Source organism: Cervus canadensis, chromosome 3, assembly GCF_019320065.1.
Source record: "Cervus canadensis isolate Bull #8, Minnesota chromosome 3, ASM1932006v1, whole genome shotgun sequence".
Lineage (NCBI taxonomy): Eukaryota > Metazoa > Chordata > Mammalia > Artiodactyla > Cervidae > Cervus > Cervus canadensis.
This window is the reverse complement of record NC_057388.1, coordinates 8,066,314-8,085,779: the sequence shown is the minus strand read 5'-3', so window position 1 is coordinate 8,085,779 and position 19,466 is coordinate 8,066,314. Positions and strand designations below refer to the sequence as shown.

At 39.5% G+C, this 19,466-nt stretch overlaps 1 long non-coding RNA gene across 1 annotated transcript in view; it reads left to right on the top strand.

Moving 5' to 3' along the window:
• LOC122438073 overlaps positions 1 to 17,110 on the top strand; it is a 54,036-nt gene extending 36,926 nt beyond the window's left edge. Inside the window, exons 3-4 of the long non-coding RNA XR_006268440.1 lie at positions 3,221 to 3,381; positions 16,918 to 17,110. This is a non-coding gene — a long non-coding RNA (uncharacterized LOC122438073). The remainder of the gene's footprint in view (positions 1 to 3,220; positions 3,382 to 16,917) is intronic.
• Positions 17,111 to 19,466: the final 2,356 nt, after the last annotated feature.

Sequence of the window (19,466 nt, the reverse complement as noted above, 5' to 3'; positions counted from 1 at the left end):
AATGAAAGCTGACCTTTTCCAGTCCTGTGGCCACTGCTGAGTTTTCCAAATTTGCTGGCATATTGAGTGCAGCACTTTCACAGCATCATCTTTCAGGATTTGAAATAGCTCAGCTGGAATTCTATCACCTCTACTAGCTTTGTTCGTCGTGATGTTTCCTAAGACCCACTTGACTTTGCACTCCAGGATATCTGGCCGTAGGTGAGTGATCACACCATTGTGGTTATCTGGGTCATGAAGATCTTTTTTGTATAGTTTTTCTGTGTATTCTTGCCACCTCTTCTTAATATCTTCTACTTCCGCTAGGTCCATACCATTTTTGTCCTTTATTGTGCCCATCTTTGCATGAAGTGTTCCCTTGTTAGCTCTAATTTTCTTGAAGAGATCTTTAGTCTTTTCCATTCTATTGTTTTCCTCTATTTCTTTGCATTGTTCACTTACGAAGGCTTTCTTATCTCTCTTTGCTATTCTTTGGAATTCTGCTTTCAGATGGGTATATCTTTCCTTTTCTCCTTTGCCTTTTGCTTCTCTTCTTTCCTCAGCTATTTGTGAGGTCTCCTCAGACAATCATTTTGTCTTTTTGCATTTTTCCCCCCTTGGGTATAGTTTTGATCACTACTTTCTGTACAGTGTTAGAAACCTCTGTCCATAGTTCTTCAGACATTCTATCAGACCTAACTAATGCCTTGAGTCTATTTGTCACTTCTATTATATAATCGTGAGGGATTTGATTTAGATGATACCTGAATGGCCTAGTGGTTTTCCCTGCTTTCTTTGACTTACAGCCTTGTCTCACTCAATGAAACTATGAGCCATGATGTGTAGGGCTACCCAAGACAGAGGGGTCGTGGTGGAAAGTTCTGACAAAATGTGGTCCACTGGAGAAGGGAATGGCAAACTACTTCAGCATTCTTGCCTTGAGAACCCCATGAAGAGTATGGAGAAGATCTGCCATATCCTCCATCTAATTCCTGGGCCTGAGTAGCTCATCCTGCAGATTCACTGTGGGGTCCCCTACCTCTCACCATTGTGGGCCTCATGGCAGGCTGCTTTGGATCTCAATGCATACCTTTACCATCCTTTCCATCACTTCCATTGTGGGAGCATATGGAATCTTCTGGGTTGTCCACTCAAAAGCTAGGGAGATGATGCTTTTCTTTGGCCAGACTTGTCCACTCTCTTTATGCTGCTGGGCCCACCCCATGTTGGCCTAGGACACCCGGCCCGGTGGATTTCTCCCAGGCAACCAAATGGGAGGCAGAGTATGCAGAACTCTACTTTCAACATCCCCCGGCTCCCCGGTTTAGCTAATCCCCCTTCTCCACAAGTCTCTAGGTCAAACCCTGGAGAAATAGCACCCGTCTCCTGTGTCCCACCTCCACTTTCCTCTCCTGTCTCTCTCCCTCTTTGCCTTCCCCCACCTCCACCCCAAAGCACTCTTACTGGTCTTGTTCTTTTGCTGAATGGAAGGAGCCTTTGTGTCAAGACTCTGTTCTCTCTAGATTTTATTTCCTTTTGTCATATGATCCTTCTTTACAACCCCAACATCATATTTGAGCCTTAAGGCAGGTAGAGATGAGAAGATCAATTTACACCCTAGAGTGACTGGTTCAATAAAGATTTTCAAAATATTGTACATGAACCAAATGTATTTTCACATAATTTTCTAATGTGTGCTAGAAGCAGAAATGTCACTTTGAACTTTTTTTTTTGGAATGAAGGGAAGATAAGAATTTATGTCCAAAATAGACTTTAAAATATCTTTTTAGTATTCTCAGATGTGTGATGGCTTGTATAAAAATCACTTCTCTTGGTCAGTAGCATCTTGTAACCTCTCTACTGCATGAGGTCATGGTTTGCCCAAAGAATCAAAACTGTTCTTTTTAGTTTAGAAAACTAGATACTCAGCCCATCTAAATGGACTGTCTGTATCCCCTACAGATATAATTATAATGAGATCTTATTTTCTGCTTCTCCTAAGTTAAACCTAAAACCACAGGTCAAATATATGTCTACCTCTTCCTTATTCTTTGTTCACAGAACTTTTCTTTTTCTATGAAAAGAATTAGAGAGCAAGGATGAGACGTATTTGATGGTTCATGATCCTCTTTGTCAGACCTTTTTTCTCTGATTCTGTCTTAGCTTATGAACACACAAAAACACATCTATTTGAATTTGGCTGATATCTTCCATGAAAAATATAAATCAGTCTTATTCCTCAGCATCTACTAAAGATATCAGGCAAATTTGGGCAAGGTGGGGGGGGGAATCTTTCTTATTTTTTATAACATTCAAATTTTTTAAATGAGCAGTTGTTTTCTATAGGTTAAATCAATCCAATACCAGTAAGACAGATTGAAATGAGGCAATAACTAATTTCCAGATAGTATTTAGAATCTGGTGTGGTAAAAAGAGCTCTAGATTGAGAATCAAAAAAGAAAAAATTCTAATGCAGCTATCATTGCATATGTATTTTTGAGTAGCTCATTAATTTTGCTGGGTAGAAATTCCTTCTACTATAATACATGGAGTTACACGAACATTTCTTCTCACTCTGATAAAAATCTGTGACTCTAATAGCTGGAGACGGAAAGTGACCACAGAGCTGAAAAAACAGACAAGGACCCATTTCCATCAGCTACCCCCACTTCTAACTATGCCCTTATATATTTCCTTCCAAACCAACAAGGGATATGGACTGTCTGGCAGAGTCACCAGAACAAAGGATTAAAGGAAGAAAAAGGGATCCAGATGTTTCCATTTGGAATAATTGAATTTTCAGACACATCTAATTCAGATGAGCTCTATCCATGGAAAACCGAGCCAAAGACATAAAGGGGACTCTTCTAATTCAACTGGGTTCCTGTGATACCACTCTTCCCATTTAGCACTCTATCAATGTTACCCCCTCACATGTCTGTGATGACATAGTTGGAGTCAAGAGGAAGGACACCCTTAATCAAAAAGCAAATTAAAATCTCCAGGCCCCCAGTGGTTTCACAGTAGTATTTATTGCATGCCCACTTAGTACAGAGTACTGTTTTAAGTGCTATGATGAAAAGGTACAAAAAGTAAGAATAATGGTACTCCAAAAAGTTCTCAATTTAGTTGAAGAAAACATGAACACTATAAAAAACTCCACTTTATGGCCTTTTAAAAACCTCATATAAATAGCAAATGTTTTTATCTGCACATTAATTGTTTCCTTTAATCTTTCAAGGTTAGGCTCACATATAGATTCAATTAATCAAACCAAGAAGAAGGGGCCAAAATTTGCATCCTGCTTGGAAATTTGGATCTTCATCTACCAAGTCTTTTAAACTGTGTGGTAGATTTTTAGCTTAAGAAATAAGTAAGAAACTGAAACCACCAGCAGACAAGGTAAGCGTGCAACTTGCCGTCCTTTTCAGTTTGGGGAGTGAAAAGTGGGAACCGTTAAGAGATACACAAGTAGAGCAAACTGGAAATGTTCCAGGTAAACTAGGAAACGTGGGTGCTCTCGCAATAAAGAAAATGCTGTATCTCAGGAGCTGACGTGAAAATCGGAATGAGCTTTACTTTGGGTCAGAATGTTGAGGCCAGAAATGCAGGAGAACTTTGTAACCTGTCTGGGTGAGCCTTTCTTCAAGCCTGGAAAATTCGAGCTGACTTCTGTCACCTATTTCTTCCCCCCTTGCCAATTCATTGCTTTCCATAAGCACTTGTTTTATTATTGAGACCAGGTTTGAGAGTATGGAGTGAATCCTTAACTCCTGTTAAGGAGTTGGTTGCTGGCTAGTACAAATAAGCCTTGAGAGTGACTGACAGTACTTACATGTGTCAGCAGGCATTGCAGAATGAACTGCCAAATAAGTTGCACAGACAATCAGTTAGAAGTTAGACAGAGACAGATCATGTTAGGATGGGTAAGGAAAAGATGTTAGGAAAAGATGTGGGATTCAAGTTAGGTCTTCAGGGATAAGGCGGAAATTGCAGTGTATAAGGTGAGTGGCATATTGTGTTTATCATTTTTTTTCTCCAACCAGCAAATGACCAACTATTAAGTACAGAAACCAACAACAATAACAACAGTAACGAAAAATCTGTTAACATGTATGGCAAAGTGTTACAAGCCCCACTATATGTAATGGGTCTTATGAATCATTAAGAGAACAACAAACATTTCTATAGAGAAATGGACTAAAGACATGAAAGAAGAATTAATAAAGAAATATGAATGGCCAATATACATTTGAAAATTTATTCATTTATTAGTATGAAAAAGTGAAAAGAAACTTGACAAAATGGTGGGAGTAGGTGGAGGGAATGGTCCTCTTAGGACTGGTGGTAGGAAATATTGTTTGGATAATATTTTTAGAAAGTCAGTTTAGCCATATTAATCAATAAGTATCTTCTAAGCCAAAAAGCTATTTTGATAATGCTACATAAGTGAAGCAATAGTACCTTGAAGGGGATTCCATCTTCCACCCTCCTTGTCAACACTCTTCTCTCTTCCTGAAATCAGAAAGTGTGATTTCAGAAATATCACTTTTAGAAATCCATCCTAAAGAGATAATCAGATAATTGCACAAAGATCAAGTACATGCAAGGATGTTCAATATGGTACCATTTATATTAGTGTGAAAAATTAGAATCAATTAGTAATACATCAATAAGATACCTACTCAATAAATTTGGTACACTTGTAGACTAGAAACTGAGAAGGTTGTCAGTGAGAAGGTTGTTGTGCATTGATATTCTTTGATATATTTAAATGAAAAAAAAAGTTTGAAAATAGTATGCTATAGTCATCTCTCACTATACGCAGATTGGTTCCAAGAGCTGCTGTGTGTAACCAAAATCTGTAGATGCCCAAGTTCCTTATATAAAATTGTGTCGTACAATGAATCCAGTTGGTTTTCCACATTCAGTGGTTTTCCATCCTAGGATTCAACCAACCATGGATGGAAATTTGATCCACAGTTGGTTGAATCTGCAGACGGGAACTCGTTGGAAGGCTGACTGTATAAGACCCTATTTGTGTGTAGTACATCCATCTATATATATTAGCTATATTATCTGTATGTATTAGATATAAATACATATAAAAATATTGATATAATGACATATATCTATATTTATCTTAGATACATATCTAAAGGGCAAATATAATGGTAGAGTTGGTTAGGTTTTTTTTTTAATAATTTATGTTATATTATTTGAATTTTACTCAGTGAATATGTGTTGTCTTTATAAATTATACTGTTAAAACAAAAGTACTTTGAGAAAAAAAGCAATGTCCATAAAAATAGGTATAGAAACACATTTATAAGGTTGTTCCTCATAGAGATTCTCAATATAAATTACTGGTGTTCCTGTAAGCCATATTTGGTGCAAAAAATCTGAAAAGGTATATGTCTCTACATGTCTCTCTTGATCCAAGGATATTTTTAAAATACTATCTAAATGTGACATTTAAGCCATTTCATCCAAATATTGTTTGTCTCACTGACCTTTTGAAAAAATATTACACTGCAGCGAACTGGGATTTTATTTTATGACAACTCCTTGGAGTGCATCTGATCTATATAGTTGGTTGCCCATGAGGTCTTGTGTCTTAGCCATTAATTCTAAGGACAGGATTAACATCCTTTTGTTGAAGCTAAGGAACCTATTAATGTTAGAAGAACATGCCTGCATAGACGATCATCCCACCTCCTCCCTTAAGTAAAGACTTGAGTTTTTCTGCAGGAAAGAATTTTGAATCCTCTTTAGGGTACAGTCAAGATCCTACTGTTTCTTTTATGTGGTATCATCAAAGTAGCTTTGGCTTAGAATTTTGAGGCAATTATAAAAGTATGATTATTTTGGCCAAACCGCCATAAACTCTCTGTGACATATACATGTAAAATAAATGCCTCTCAATGAGCGTGCAAATTTGGTATTTGTCCTCCCTTATATACTGTATGACAAGGTAGCTAAATGACAGAGTGTTGTATGGTATAGTTATTTACAAAGCGGAAGAAAAATCTTCCCCAAATAATAACTATATTTTAGAATAATCAATTTGTCTTAGCCCTATTTTGGTGCTAAATATCTACAGGAGAAAATTATCTCCTAGATGCATTCTTAATTTAAGATAGAAATATGTTGTTTGCATAAAAAAGAAGTCTTGTCACAAATGGCAGTAAATTTTAGAAAAATCTCTCTCCCCTCTCCCTCTTACACACACAGGATTCCCAAGCTCTATCTACTTCAGATCTATAGCATCTCACATGGTGAAGCTTGAGCACATGCACTAAAGCCTTGCAGGCAGTTCTGATGGGCACCCAGGTTGAGAATATTCCTCCAATGGGCAAGCCATCTGGCCCCACTTAGTGTCCCTGGCAAATAAAATGTGGGCCTTCCATTGCAGGACTTAAAATAGTATTGGATTTGGAACTAACTAGCTCTCGGAGCAAACTGTCCAAAAGACCTCTAAGGTTGAGGCTAGTCATTTGGTAAAAATGTTTTTCCAGGAAAATTTCTATTTTTTTTATTATAAAAGTAACACATTTACTATAGAAATTGTGAAAATTATAAAAGAGCATAAAGGAGAAAATAAAATCACCTGGAATTCTATCAACCAGATATAACCACAACATTGTCCATATCCTTTCGGATTCTTTTTATATATAACCAGAAAAATGTTGTACATGCAATCTGTAACATGCAATATAGCAGAAGCATTTTCTCATGTTAATATTTTTCTATGAAAACATGCTCCTTGGCTACAAAATTTTTTTCTCATAATTATTGCTTTTCTACTTTTGGAAGAATTATTGATTTTCTATTTTGGAAATTTTAGCTTTTCAATTTAAGAGTCATTATAAAAAGTCTTGAAATGATCCTCCTTGAACATAAATCTTTATGTGCATTTTGAGTACGTCCTTAAGAATCTACAAGTGGGATTAGTGAGTTAAAAAAGAATATTCATGAGGCATTTTATAAATACTTAATGCTTGATTATCCTTAGGAAAGGATATACTAACTTTACATTTTGTCTAAAATTTACAATCCTTGAATCCTTATTAATATTGAATGTTTTTATTATTTTTGCCTCATTATGCCTTATATTTATTTTTCAGTTAGGAAGGTTGCCTTTTCCTGTTGATGTAAACTATTTGTTCACATGTGTAGTGTAGACCATATTTTTTCTACTTTATTTACTTAAAATTTTTCCTTGTGGTGATTTTGGTTGTACAAAATTTTGCAACTACTTTTTTGAGAACAAGTCACAATTCAAATATGTACCTACAAAATAGACTCAGCCTTGGAGAGATCATCAGTATGGCAAGAATGAGACACCCCCACCCCACATTACACCACCCCAAGCTCCAAGTTCAGTGCTCTCTCCTGCCTAACCATATCTAGTTTAGCAAAAAGTCATTTATACCTTGGTATGCACTTAAGTCAATGTTTAACATCTCAAGAGGTACTCAGATTTTGAAGCCCTATCTGCAGTTAAGCATTTGTCTTGTTAAAGAAATTTTAGACATCAAGTAATAGGACAGAAAAGGGAAAAATCAATTCTGTAACTGTTATTGAACGCCTGCAGTGTAACCATCACCAAATTGACCAAGCCGCAATCACCTGCATGGGAGGGCAGCTGTGTGACCGTGCTACGCTGCAAATAATATTTTTAAAACATTACTGATAAAAATGTACTTCTTATTTTATTTAATTAATAGTAAAAGTATAAAATAAGATGGTGTTAATGTAGAGCTGAGACTTGGGGATAAAATGACTGGCTCAGATTCTTCAGTGGGTGTTTAGTGTGACAGATTAAAATGCAGAGTGACCCACTACAAACTCAATGCTTAGCAAAGGAACTGTTATTTTTAAAAAGCTTCTGAACATTAAGAAAAGACTTAGGAGCCAAAATAAAATCAAAAGAAATAAGCCAGAGAATTTTCCAAAATCTAACTGACGCTCGCATGTGGTTGAGTATGAATGTAGCTGCAGATTTAATGGAATTTTTGGTTTTCTTTTATTTTCTATGTTTCAGAGACTGCATATTCATTTGTGATATTTTATTACAGCATGAGGAATTTATTTCATGTGGTTGAGGAGTTTTTTTTTTTTTTCAAAATCGCTGTGAAGAAACATATTTTCATGTAATCAAAAGTATATACACATGTATATATATATATATATATATATGTATATATATATTTTTTTTTTTTTGAGTTAGCCTCTTTAGTCAGTATAGCTTGGTTTATATGGGTTCTGTAGTTAATAGTCCCTGCATGTTCAGTCATTTGCTAAACACAGACTCAGAAGTTACAGATTTGCTTGCCTCCATCACATGATGTCCTGGATTGTATATATTCATGGCATTTCTTGTCTTCTTCTCCAAACTATTGGTGTTCATTTAAAGTCACTCGCATTTGATGGAGGACTCAGAGATATCATCAAGAAGTTGGAAACTGAAACTGATGAAAAATGAAAGGGGAATTTGGAGGAAACAAAAAACAAGATAAATTTAGATACTGTGGAAAACCCATTGTGTCCTAGGAAAGTAGTGGAGGAGGGCCCCTGTAATGCTGAGGAGAAATCAGGACGTGAGGGTCAAGCACAGTATCCACCTACCAGGTGTCTGGAGTACGGCTTCCGAAGAGGGTGACTCTGACATAAGCACAGGGACTGAGATGGTTTTGGAGGGGACGATAAGACTTGGATAAGACTCCTGTCTGACATATGGCAGGGGAAGGGCATACTCGTAAAAAGAACCAGATCTGATAGCAGCACTGGGCAAGGCACCCTTTGATTAGAAGGTATTTAAAAATCCTACCGGAGAGTGGAACAGGGAAAGAATGAAAGGTGAGAGAGAAAGAGAAGGATTATTGTTGGAGATGCTGTTGTATTCAGCCTGGATTAATGAGTGATATTGATAATTATTTTTCTAATGTAGACCTCCCCCCAAAAAAGCAGAGGGACAAAATTTAACAGATAAAGGACAGTCAAATATTTACCTGTAAACTATTTACTAATCATATTCATCGTTCAATTTTTTTGTTTGTTTTCATCTCAGTTATCTTTAACATTCCCTTATACAAACACCCTTCACTTCCTTCCCTTTCTTGCCTGGATGTTTGTGTAAACACATGGCCACATCAACTGGAATCACTTAAAATCCATGACCACAAGTGTAGAAGGGGCATTCCATAGCCCCATAATATTCTTCCCCAAGTCAGAACATGTGACTTTGTTTTCCAGCTTTGGTCTTAATTTCCAAAATTGTTTGGGTTATTCTGGGACTCTTGCATTTGAATGTCAATTTTAGGGTCAGACATCAGTTGGGATTTCGATAGGGATTGCATTAAATCTGCAGATCGCTTTGGGGAGTATTACCATCTCAACAATATTAAGTCTTCTGATCCACGAAATGAGTTGTCTTTCCATTTATTTAGGTGTTCTTTCATTTCTTTCAATGGTATTTTGGAGTTTTCAAAACTTTACAAAACTGTAAGTTTTGAATTCTATTGTTAAGTTTATTCCTAAGTATTTTATTCTTTTTTATATTACTATAAATTGAATTTTTTTCTTAATTTTAGCTTTGGATTGTTCACTACATGTAAATAAAATACATTGCTTTTTGTATATTGATTGTATATTAATCATTGATCATATTGTATATTGATATCAATATTGTATATTGATCTTGTATTCTACAAACTTGTTGAATTCATTTATTAGTACTAACAGTTTTTTTCAGTGGTTTCCTTAGGATTTTCTACATATAACATTGTGCCATCTGCAAATAGAGATAGCTTTATTCCCTGCTTTTCAATCTGGATACCCTTTATTCCAGTTTCTTGCCTGATTTCCCTGGCTAGAATCTCTAGTACAAAGCTGAATAGAAGTGGTTATAGTAGACCTTCCTGTCTTGTCCTGGATCTAAGCTGTTGTTTAAAATTTTTGATGAAGTTCCAGTTCTCTGTCCTTTCAGGTGATTCAACTGCACCTTCATGAAATGCTCATTTGAGTCAGATGCAATATTCTAGGTCCTTACCCTTATGGTTGGGGCTTCCCTGGTGGCTCAGCAGTAAAGGATCCTCCTGCCAGTGCAGGAGATGTGGGTTCGATCTCTGGGTTGGGAAGATGCCCTGGAGAAGGAGAATGTCAGTTGGCACTGACATTCGGAATCCTTAGAACCAGTGGTCAAATACAGTACTATTAGAGATCAAGACTCAGGCCCCGTTCATAAGAGTACAGGCTACAATAATAGACTCTAGATTATTGTATCCTGTTCATGGAAGTCTAGACAGAGTTTCAAGAACATTTGAATCAATGCATATATATTTATTTTCAGTGATTTCATCAGTTTCAACTAATTTCACCAATAAAACCCCATTTATAGAATTCTTTATACTAATTAGCCAAAGACTTGAGGTTGGTTAGAAATAATGATAGCTGAAGTACTCATAGTGATGATGTCTGGAGAGTAGAATTTTTGATAGAATTCTATTTGAACACACTGGAAAGTCAAATTCTCAATTAGGACCACTAACCGTCCCTAGAGTGTAGCTGAAATTAATGCATGTGTGTGTGTGTATACACAAATTCATACATGATATAGATATTTTAATGCAGAAATATTTAAAAACAGGTCACAGGCAACATAACATGTGAGTATGGCTGAAACAGAACTTATGATTCCTTATTAAAGATACTTATCCATGGAATTTTTTTGTCTCATCAATTTATGCCATCACCATCACCATCCATACAGGTGTTTAAACCAAAAATCTAGGTATTAGCCTTCATATCTTGATTTCTCATCTTTTATAACCTGTCCATTAGCAAGTCATTTTGATTCTACCTCCAACTCTTTTATATCCTAAAGCCATCTTCTCTTCTCCGCTATCACCTCCTTAGTCTAAAGCACCCTGCATGCTGTATGCTAAGTTGCTTCAGTTGTGTCTGACTTTTTGTGACCCCTTGGACTATAGCCCACCAGGCTCCTATGTCCATGGGATTCTCCAGGCAAGAATACTGGAGTGAGTTCCCATTTCCTTCTCCAGGGAATCTTCATGACCAAGCGATTGAACCTAGGTCTCCTGCATTGTAGGCAGACTCTTGACTGACTGAGCCACAGACTCTCTGGGAGTCCCTGGGATGCCCTTAAATCACTATAATTATGTCTATCAAGAAAAAAGTGGAGAAAAATAAAAAAGTGAGGTGATACAGCAAGGAGCCTGATGCAGGTTCCTCCTGGTCACTGCTCTTACTTCTTTTCCGGGTGTCTCAGAGCTAGCCTCCTAACAGGTGTTCTAGCCTTTTCTCTGTTATCTCTTCTTCCCACTCCATCTGATTCCACTCTTTAAAAAAGTGGCCAGAGAGATCTTTTAAACATGTAAATTAGATTATGTCACTTCCCTTATTGAAGCCATCCAATGACTTCCAGTCACACTTGGAATGAATCCCAGATTCCTTACTGTAGACAGGGAGCGTCCGTGGTCTGGTTCCTGATTAATTCTTTGACTTAATTTCAAACAACTCCCACGCTACCCACTGTGCTTCAGCCACACTAGCCAACTTTTTGGATCCTGAAAATGACAAACATTCTTGCCTTGGAGCCTCCGCACTGGCTGTCTGGCTGTCTCTCTGTCCAGATGACTCTTGCCCTAATCTTAGCAAGGCTGCCTGTTTCTCATTATTCAGAGCTCAGCCCAAATGTCAACTTCTCAGAGTAGCCTCTCTGACCATGCATTCTTACTTGGGTCTACCTTGTCATGCCCTACTACACCTGCCTGTTTTAATTGTCTTCATTATTCATGTTTAAGTACATGTGTCATCTCCTCCCAGCTAAGATATAAACCTTATTGACAGCAGAAATCTTATGCTGTGCACCTTTGAATCTCTGTCTTGGAGAACAGGACTTGATGCCTAGACGTGCTCAATGAATGTTTATTGAATGAATGGACAAGTAGAAATTTAGAGCAGAGCCTGGTATTTTGATGAAGACCCATCAAAATTATTATGCTTGGCTAGAATTTTTGGTATCAAATATTATCTAAATAAATGAGGTATAATCTGGGGGCTCAACACTTCTTTGGGGATAAAAATCAGGGGCATGATATTTGTTATGATAGGATATACTTTGAAACACTGTGTGAATTATTTAGTTTGTGCATCACTAAGTGATCTGCAAGTGCTGAGTGGGAGGAAAAAGGTGATGAGCCTAGGGGTCAGGATGAGGAGGCTTCAGAGGGCACAGCTATATAGATCTAGAAGTTTTTCTGGTATTGTCAGCAGCTCCCTCCCTTCCTCTCACCACCTCTTTGTTCTTTTTGTCTGGAGAACCCTGACTAATACCATACCAGTTCTGTGTCTGTAGAGGAAGGTAGCCATGCTGGATCTTCCCTTTGCACTTCCAGACCCACTGTCCATTAATGTGTGTGCTCCTCCCCCTGTCTGTGACCATGAGTGTGCCCAGTTGACTCCTTCCCCTGTAGCTCCCAGTTGGGTGGGGTCGGTGCTGAGAGACCTGGCGGAGGCCGGAGTGCATGAGGAGAGTGAGGTTAGGGCGTCTCTGGTCCTGGCTTCCTCCCTGCCAGGCCACGGGTGGCAGTGTTCGCCTTCCTATGCCCTCCGTCTCTGGTCTCCGCCATGGCTGTAGCTCTCGTAACACTGGAGAGCTCAGCTCTCCCAGAGATCTTGCCCACTCTCTCCTCTGGCTCTTTAGGTCTAGGTTGGTTGCTAGCACTTTCCCACCCCACCCCGCTAACCACGTGCTTCCTCACCCCTCATGGTTTTCCCTTAATCCTGACCATGGATCTGTATCTCACCCTCGCTTTCCCTGTGTGGGTAGTTCACAGCCCTTTAAATTCTTTTTACACACGAGGAGACTGAGGCTTAGAGAGATCTGGTAACTCCTTCAGGGCTGCGGTTTAAACCAAGGTCTCTGACTTCTGTGGAAGTACTCGAAGCCCGTACACCTCAATTCAATTACTGTTCACATTAATTACTCTTTGTGAATCACAGTTTCCCCATTTGCAAAATGAGGTCAGTAACAATAACTCCTTATGGATTTCTAGTTAGTGCTCAATAAATATCAGCTTTTTTGCAACAAAAAAGGGACCTCGACGAAGATAAAAATTCCCAATTTACAGGGTCTTGGTAAGAATGAAATGGCTAAAAGGTGTATCGCACCAGCATAGGAGCTGGCACACACCAGGCACTTAATAATTCATGCCACTTACCAGCAGTCACATCTACTGTCCTTTTCCTAGGCCATGCTCTCTAGGGATATGATCTTGAATTCTATGTGAGCAAAATTCAAGTTGAGAGCCACTTTATGTATATTGTCTTTGTAAATACCATAAGGAACTAAGAGGTGACTTATTCCAGTCTTAAAGATGCGGAAACTAAGGGTCAAAGAGTTAGATAACTTACCTAAGCTCACGACTGCATCTGCGAGTGAAGGATCAAGGATTCCAGCCCAGACATATCTGACTCTACATTTATTTGAGCCAAGAAAGACTTGTTAATAGAGCCAGTATTCAGTTGGTAAGCACTGGTGTGACAGGTCCCACATTAAATATTGGATATTTTCCCATTGGGAGGCAAGTGGCTGCTGCCTCCGTGCTCTTGAGCAGAACCTGCCCGCCCATTCCCCTTCCCTCCCCATGACCTGCAGCTGCAAAGACAGGTGCTCTGATGCCCTGTGCTTACACCGCATCAATTTTTAACATTCAGAGTATTGCTCTCAGCAACAAATCTAGTAACTGAAACTTGAGAATCTCATCTCAGAGAAGTACAGAAAAAAATGAGATGGAGCCCATTTAGAAATTCAAGAAGCAGGGGATGACCTGGGTGTTTTCAGAGCACTGCAGAAAATTCTTACCATTTCTGTACCTCTGTCCTGTGACTGATTTCCTTGGAGGATGAACCCCAGAGGGACCTTGAAGGTGAGGGGACGGAGGGGTGGCCTTGTCTGTTCCCATCATCCAGAAAGCCCGGTTCTTTTTCGGGCCTTCCCTATTTCATTAAGCCTTTATTGCACCTCTGCCCTGAACCGCAGGCTCTGCTGGTTCTTTCAGAATAACTCAGAGAGAAAATAGGTGTGCACACAGTGTGAGGCGGAGAAGGAAAGAGCCAGATTTCCCCTGGCTTCTGGGTTTCAAGTCAGTCAAGCTGGGCTTCCATGTTTTACCTTAAAGAGGGAAATTGGCAGCTTTCCACGAGCCTGAAGGGTGTGCCTCATCTCTGTGATGCTGAGCTGGTAGCCCTTCATCGTCACCTATAAAGTCACCCCATCGCCCTGGGAGCCGTCCATGTCTGAAGGAGGCTGGCTTTGGGGGTTTTCCTTGTTTAATGGCTGAGGGGGGGAGGGGTGGCACTGGAAATTTGTAGGAGAAAGTCTGCCAATAGGTAGTGAGTCAAGAAAGTCCAAGTCAGGGTTCATGAGACAGAGGTCCTGGGGCTGGTGGGAGGAGGAGGAGGCTCAGGCAATGTCAGTCATTGGGGGAATTTGATACGAAGACAATTTTGCTCTGTTTCCTTGAAGACCTTTCTGCAGTGTGTCAGACTCTGTCCCTGCTGTGAGGATCTGCCAAGGCCAGCCCTTGCCCTTTATATATCTCCTTTCTCTTTCTTTCTTTCAAAATGGACTTGCCCTGGATTAATAAAGATATGCTGAAGAGCTTCCTATCTCTGCCTGGCGTTATGCTTCAATAATAATACTACTCCAAACTTTAATCTAAAAAAAGTAGAAAGGAATTGAAAAAAAAATTCACAAAGAAAGAGCAAACCTCTGTAATCAAAAGACATAGGGTTAGGGGTGGAAGAAAGGACCAAGATAACACTACGGTGAAATGGTGGCATTTAATCAGGGATTTAGGCAGGGTGTGGGTGAGGCAATTCCAGAATGACAAGAACCAACCTGAACCCTCTAATGGAATCTTTGTCAAGGATTTCAAATATTCTGGTGCCCTTTAAAAACCATTTTCCCCTCTGCCCTTATGTTTTTGTCTTGGCCTAGAGGTGAAAGTGAAATAATCAAAAGTGAAATGCTGGCTCTATTGACTTTTTTGTTTTCCCTTTTCAAAGGGAAAACAGTGCGCAAGTTTCATAGGAAACCTCTTGCTTGAGAACGGGACGGGCTACATGACTTACAGGGCCCAGTGTGAAATGGAAACATTGGGCTGCTTGTTCAAAGTGTTAAGAATGTTAAGGTGACAGGTGAGCATGAACCCAAGTGTGGGGCCCTTCTGAGCTAAGGGTCCCTGTGTGACTACACAGGTCACACTCTCAGAAGCTGGTCCTGCTTAGGAGTGGAGTGTTAGCTGCTCAGATGTGTCAGACTCTTTGCGACCCTAAGGACTGTAGCCTGCCAGTATCCTCTGTCCATGAGATTCTCCAGGCAAGAATACTGGGGTGGGTTGCAATTCCCTTTCCAGTGGATTTTACCAACCCAGGTATTGAACCTGGGTCTCCTGCATTGCAGGTGGATTCTTTGCTGCCTGAGCCACCAGTCTCTGAAGGTTTATGTTATTCTCATTTTCTGAGTTAATAATACTGCTTCCTCCATTTTCAGAGCATCAGGAATTTGATGATTTTTTTTGTGTGTGTATTTCAATGCTATTTTTAAGCACTTAAGTTTATTTTCAAAATGGCGCTTTAAAACCTGAGACATTTCTAAAATGCAATTGACAATGTCTTACATCTAAATCTGAGACAGTAGGACAGTTGCCTGCCTTTCAGAGGTCCTACATTTAGAGCTCTCTTGTTCAGCTCAGCTCAGGTGTGAGGGGTCAAAGAGACATGCCCTCCCAGGCAAGTGCCCAGGTGGCTAAGACCCCAGACTTCCTTGCCCTGATGGCCCTGACCTGCTGCCCGGGGCAGGGACCCTCCCAGGTACATCTTCCCAAGGGTGGAACTTACTACCAGTATGGGCACCCCCGGCTTTGATCAACCAAAGGACAGCTGTTTAGGGATGAGGAGAGGGGGTGCTATTGACAGAACTTGGGCTGGTCTGGGATGTTCTTGCCTGTTTTGGGGGGCCCTTGCTGTGTCAGAGGGAGTTGGAAGGAGGAAGGTTTAGGAGTGGGTGTTTCTCCCACATCACTACCTTCCACGCAGGAATGCCAAGCACTCTGAGGATTCTAAATTATAATTTGGCTTTTTAGGCCATTATTGAAGGTATATTTGTCATGATAGCATCAAACATATTTAACAGTTCGGTAGGTTAACTTGCAGCTTATAAAGCTTTAAACTATGTGGGCTTCCTGGTGGCTCAGATGTTAAAGAATCAATGCAATCAATCCTAACCTTAACCAATGCAGGGGACCCTGATTCAACCCCTAGGTTGGGAAGAAAACTTGGGAGATGGGAATGGCTGCCCACTCCAATATTCTTGCCTGGAGAATTCCATGGACAGAGGAGCCTGGTGGGCTACAGTCCATGGGGTCGCAGAGTCAGACACTACTGAATGACTCACTCATCACTTCCATTTCTGTTCTTGTCCTGCATTCTGCAAATACTAGGGGCAGATGTGGACGGCAGGCAGCAAAGACAGTGTATATTCCTATAATGAAACTGAACACTAGTTTCCTCATAAACAGTTTTATAATCCAGTTACTCTACCTTTTCATATGTGTGTGTGTAATATTTATACATTTTGACAAAGACAGTTTCTGTTTTGATTAGTGAAATATAGGAGTTTTAAAGGATGTAATTATTAATTATGTATTTACCACATCCAGTTTCGTATACATTTGTCCTCCAAATGCTTCCCAATTTACCAAGAACATAATTTTTATCACCACACTAGACTCTACTAAAATTTGTATCTCTGTACCACAAGAAGTAATAATTTTATCTTTAATGTTGAATTTCTTATGTGAGCCTTACATAACATTCATAATAATGTCAGATATTTCTCACTGACAGAATGAATATTCAAAAGATGTATTTTGATTTCATGAGTTGAATGAAGAAAAACCATCATTTGTATTGACTGATTTTCTCTGGCAAGAATACATAGAAGAATTAGACAAAAAAGATCTTCAAGACCCAGATAATCACAATGGTGTGATCACTCACCTAGAGCCAGACATCTGGAATGCAAAGTCAAGTGGGCCTTAGGAAGCATCACTACGAACAAAGCTAGTGGAGGTGGAATTCCAGTTGACCTATTTCAAATCCTAAAAGATGATGCTGTGAAAGTGCTGCACTCAATATGCCAGCAAATTTGGAAAACTCAGCAGTGGCCACAGGACTGGAAAAGGTCAGTTTTCATTCCAATCCCAAAGAAAGGCAATCCCAAAGAATGCTCAAACTACCACACAATTGCACTCATCTCATATGCTAGTAAAGTAATGCTCAAAATTCTCCAACCTAGGCTTCAACAGTACATGGACTGTGAACTTCCAGATGTTCAAGCTAGTTTTAGAAAAGACAGAGGAACCAGAGATCAAATTGCCAACATCAGCTGGATCATCGAAAAAATAAGAGAGTTCCAGAAAAACATCTACTTCTGCTTTACTGACTATGCCAAAGCCTTTGACCTGACCCTGATGCTGGGAAAGATTGAAGGTAGGAGGAGAAGGGGACAACAGAGGATGAGATGGTTGGATGGCATCACCGACTCAATGGACATGAATTTGAGTAAACTCCAGGAGTTGATGATGGACAGGGAGGCCTGGCCCCAGTCCATGGGGTTGTAAACTCAGACATGACTGAGGGACTGAACTGAACTGAAAGCCTCTGACTGTGTGGATCACAGTAAACTGTAGAAAATTCTTCAAGAGATGGGAATACCAGATCACCTGACCTGCCTCTTGAGAAATCTGTTTGCAGGTCAAGAAGCAACAGTTAGAACTGGACATGGGACAACAGACTGGTTCCAAATAGGGAAAGGAGTACATCAAGGCTGTATATTGTCACCCTGCTTATTTAACTTATATGCAAAGTACATCATGGGCTGGAGGAAGCACAAGCTGGAATCAAGATTCCCGGGAGAAATATCAATAACCTCAGATATGCAGATGACACCACCCTTGTGGCAGAAAGTGAAGAAGAACTAAAGAGCATCTTGATGAAAGTGAAAGAGGAGAGTGAAAAAGTTGGCTTAAAACTCAACATTCAGAAAACTAAGACAATGGCATCTGGTCTCATCACTTTATGGCAAATAGATGGGGAAGCAGTGGAAACAGTGAGAGACTTTATATTTTTGGGCTCCAAAATCACTGCAGATGGTGACTGCAGTCATGAGATTAAAAGACACTTTCTCCTTGGAAGAAAAGTTATGACCAACCTAGACAGCATATTAAAAAGCAGAGGCAGATTCATGTTGAGGTTTGACAGAAAACAGCAAAATTCTGTAAAGCAATTATCCTTCAATAAAAAATAAATAAATTAAAAAAAATCAGACACATTACTTTGCCAACAAAGGTCCATCTAGTCAAAGCTATGGTTTTTCCAGTAGTGATGTATGGATGTGAGAGTCGGACCATAAAGAAAGCTGAGCACCAAAGAATTGATGCTTTTGAACTATGGTGTTAGAGAAGACTCTTGAGAGTTCCTTGGACTGTAAGGAGATCCAACCAGTCCATCCTGAAGGAGATCAGTCCTGAATATTCATTGGAAGGACTGATGCTGAAGCTGAAGCTCCAGTATTTTGGGCTCCTGATACAAAGAGCTGACTGATTAGAAAAGACCCTGATGCTGGGAAAGATAGAAGGCAGGAAGAGAAGGGGATGACAGAGGACGAGATAATTGGATGGCCTCACTGACTCAATGGACGTGGTTTGGGTAAACTCCAGGAGTCGGTGATGGACAGGGAGGCCTGGTGTGCTGCAGTCCGTGGGTTGGACATGACTGAGTGGCTGAACTGAACTGAACTGAGGACACTGGAGTAAAACTGGCCTCGTTCAACTGTTTGTGCAGTTCTTCTGATAATGGAGTTATCACTTCACTTTTCATGTGTCCAGAAGGAAACTTGGAATCCAAAGTGAGTGAAGTTAATGAAGAAGAACAATCATTGGAGGTAAGTGAAAAGTCATGCTTCACTGAGCGATCTGTAAACACTCTTTTTGTAAGCACGTATGTTCAACAGCCATTTTTGGAGATAGTCTTAAAGTAACTTCTAACTTTGGGAAGAGATGCTTGTGCTTCTTCCAAAGAGTTGTGTTCTGGTTTTCATGTGGTCAGTGGTATCACTTAACCATCATAATAGATGGTAAACTGTGTTGTTAAATATTCCTTATAACTTTCATACTCATCGTCAGCTTTCTTGTGAAATCGAATTCAGAGCTTAACTTTTTGCTAAACATATGCTTTTGGCTTTTTTGAGTTCTTTGCTGCTGAAAAAGTTCATTGCAAAAATAAAACAGCATTACTAAATAAAAATAGCTACTGCTATATGTATATACATTTTATGGACGTGGAAGTGGTAGTTACTCAGTCATGTTCAATTCGTGGACTGTTGCCCGCCAGGC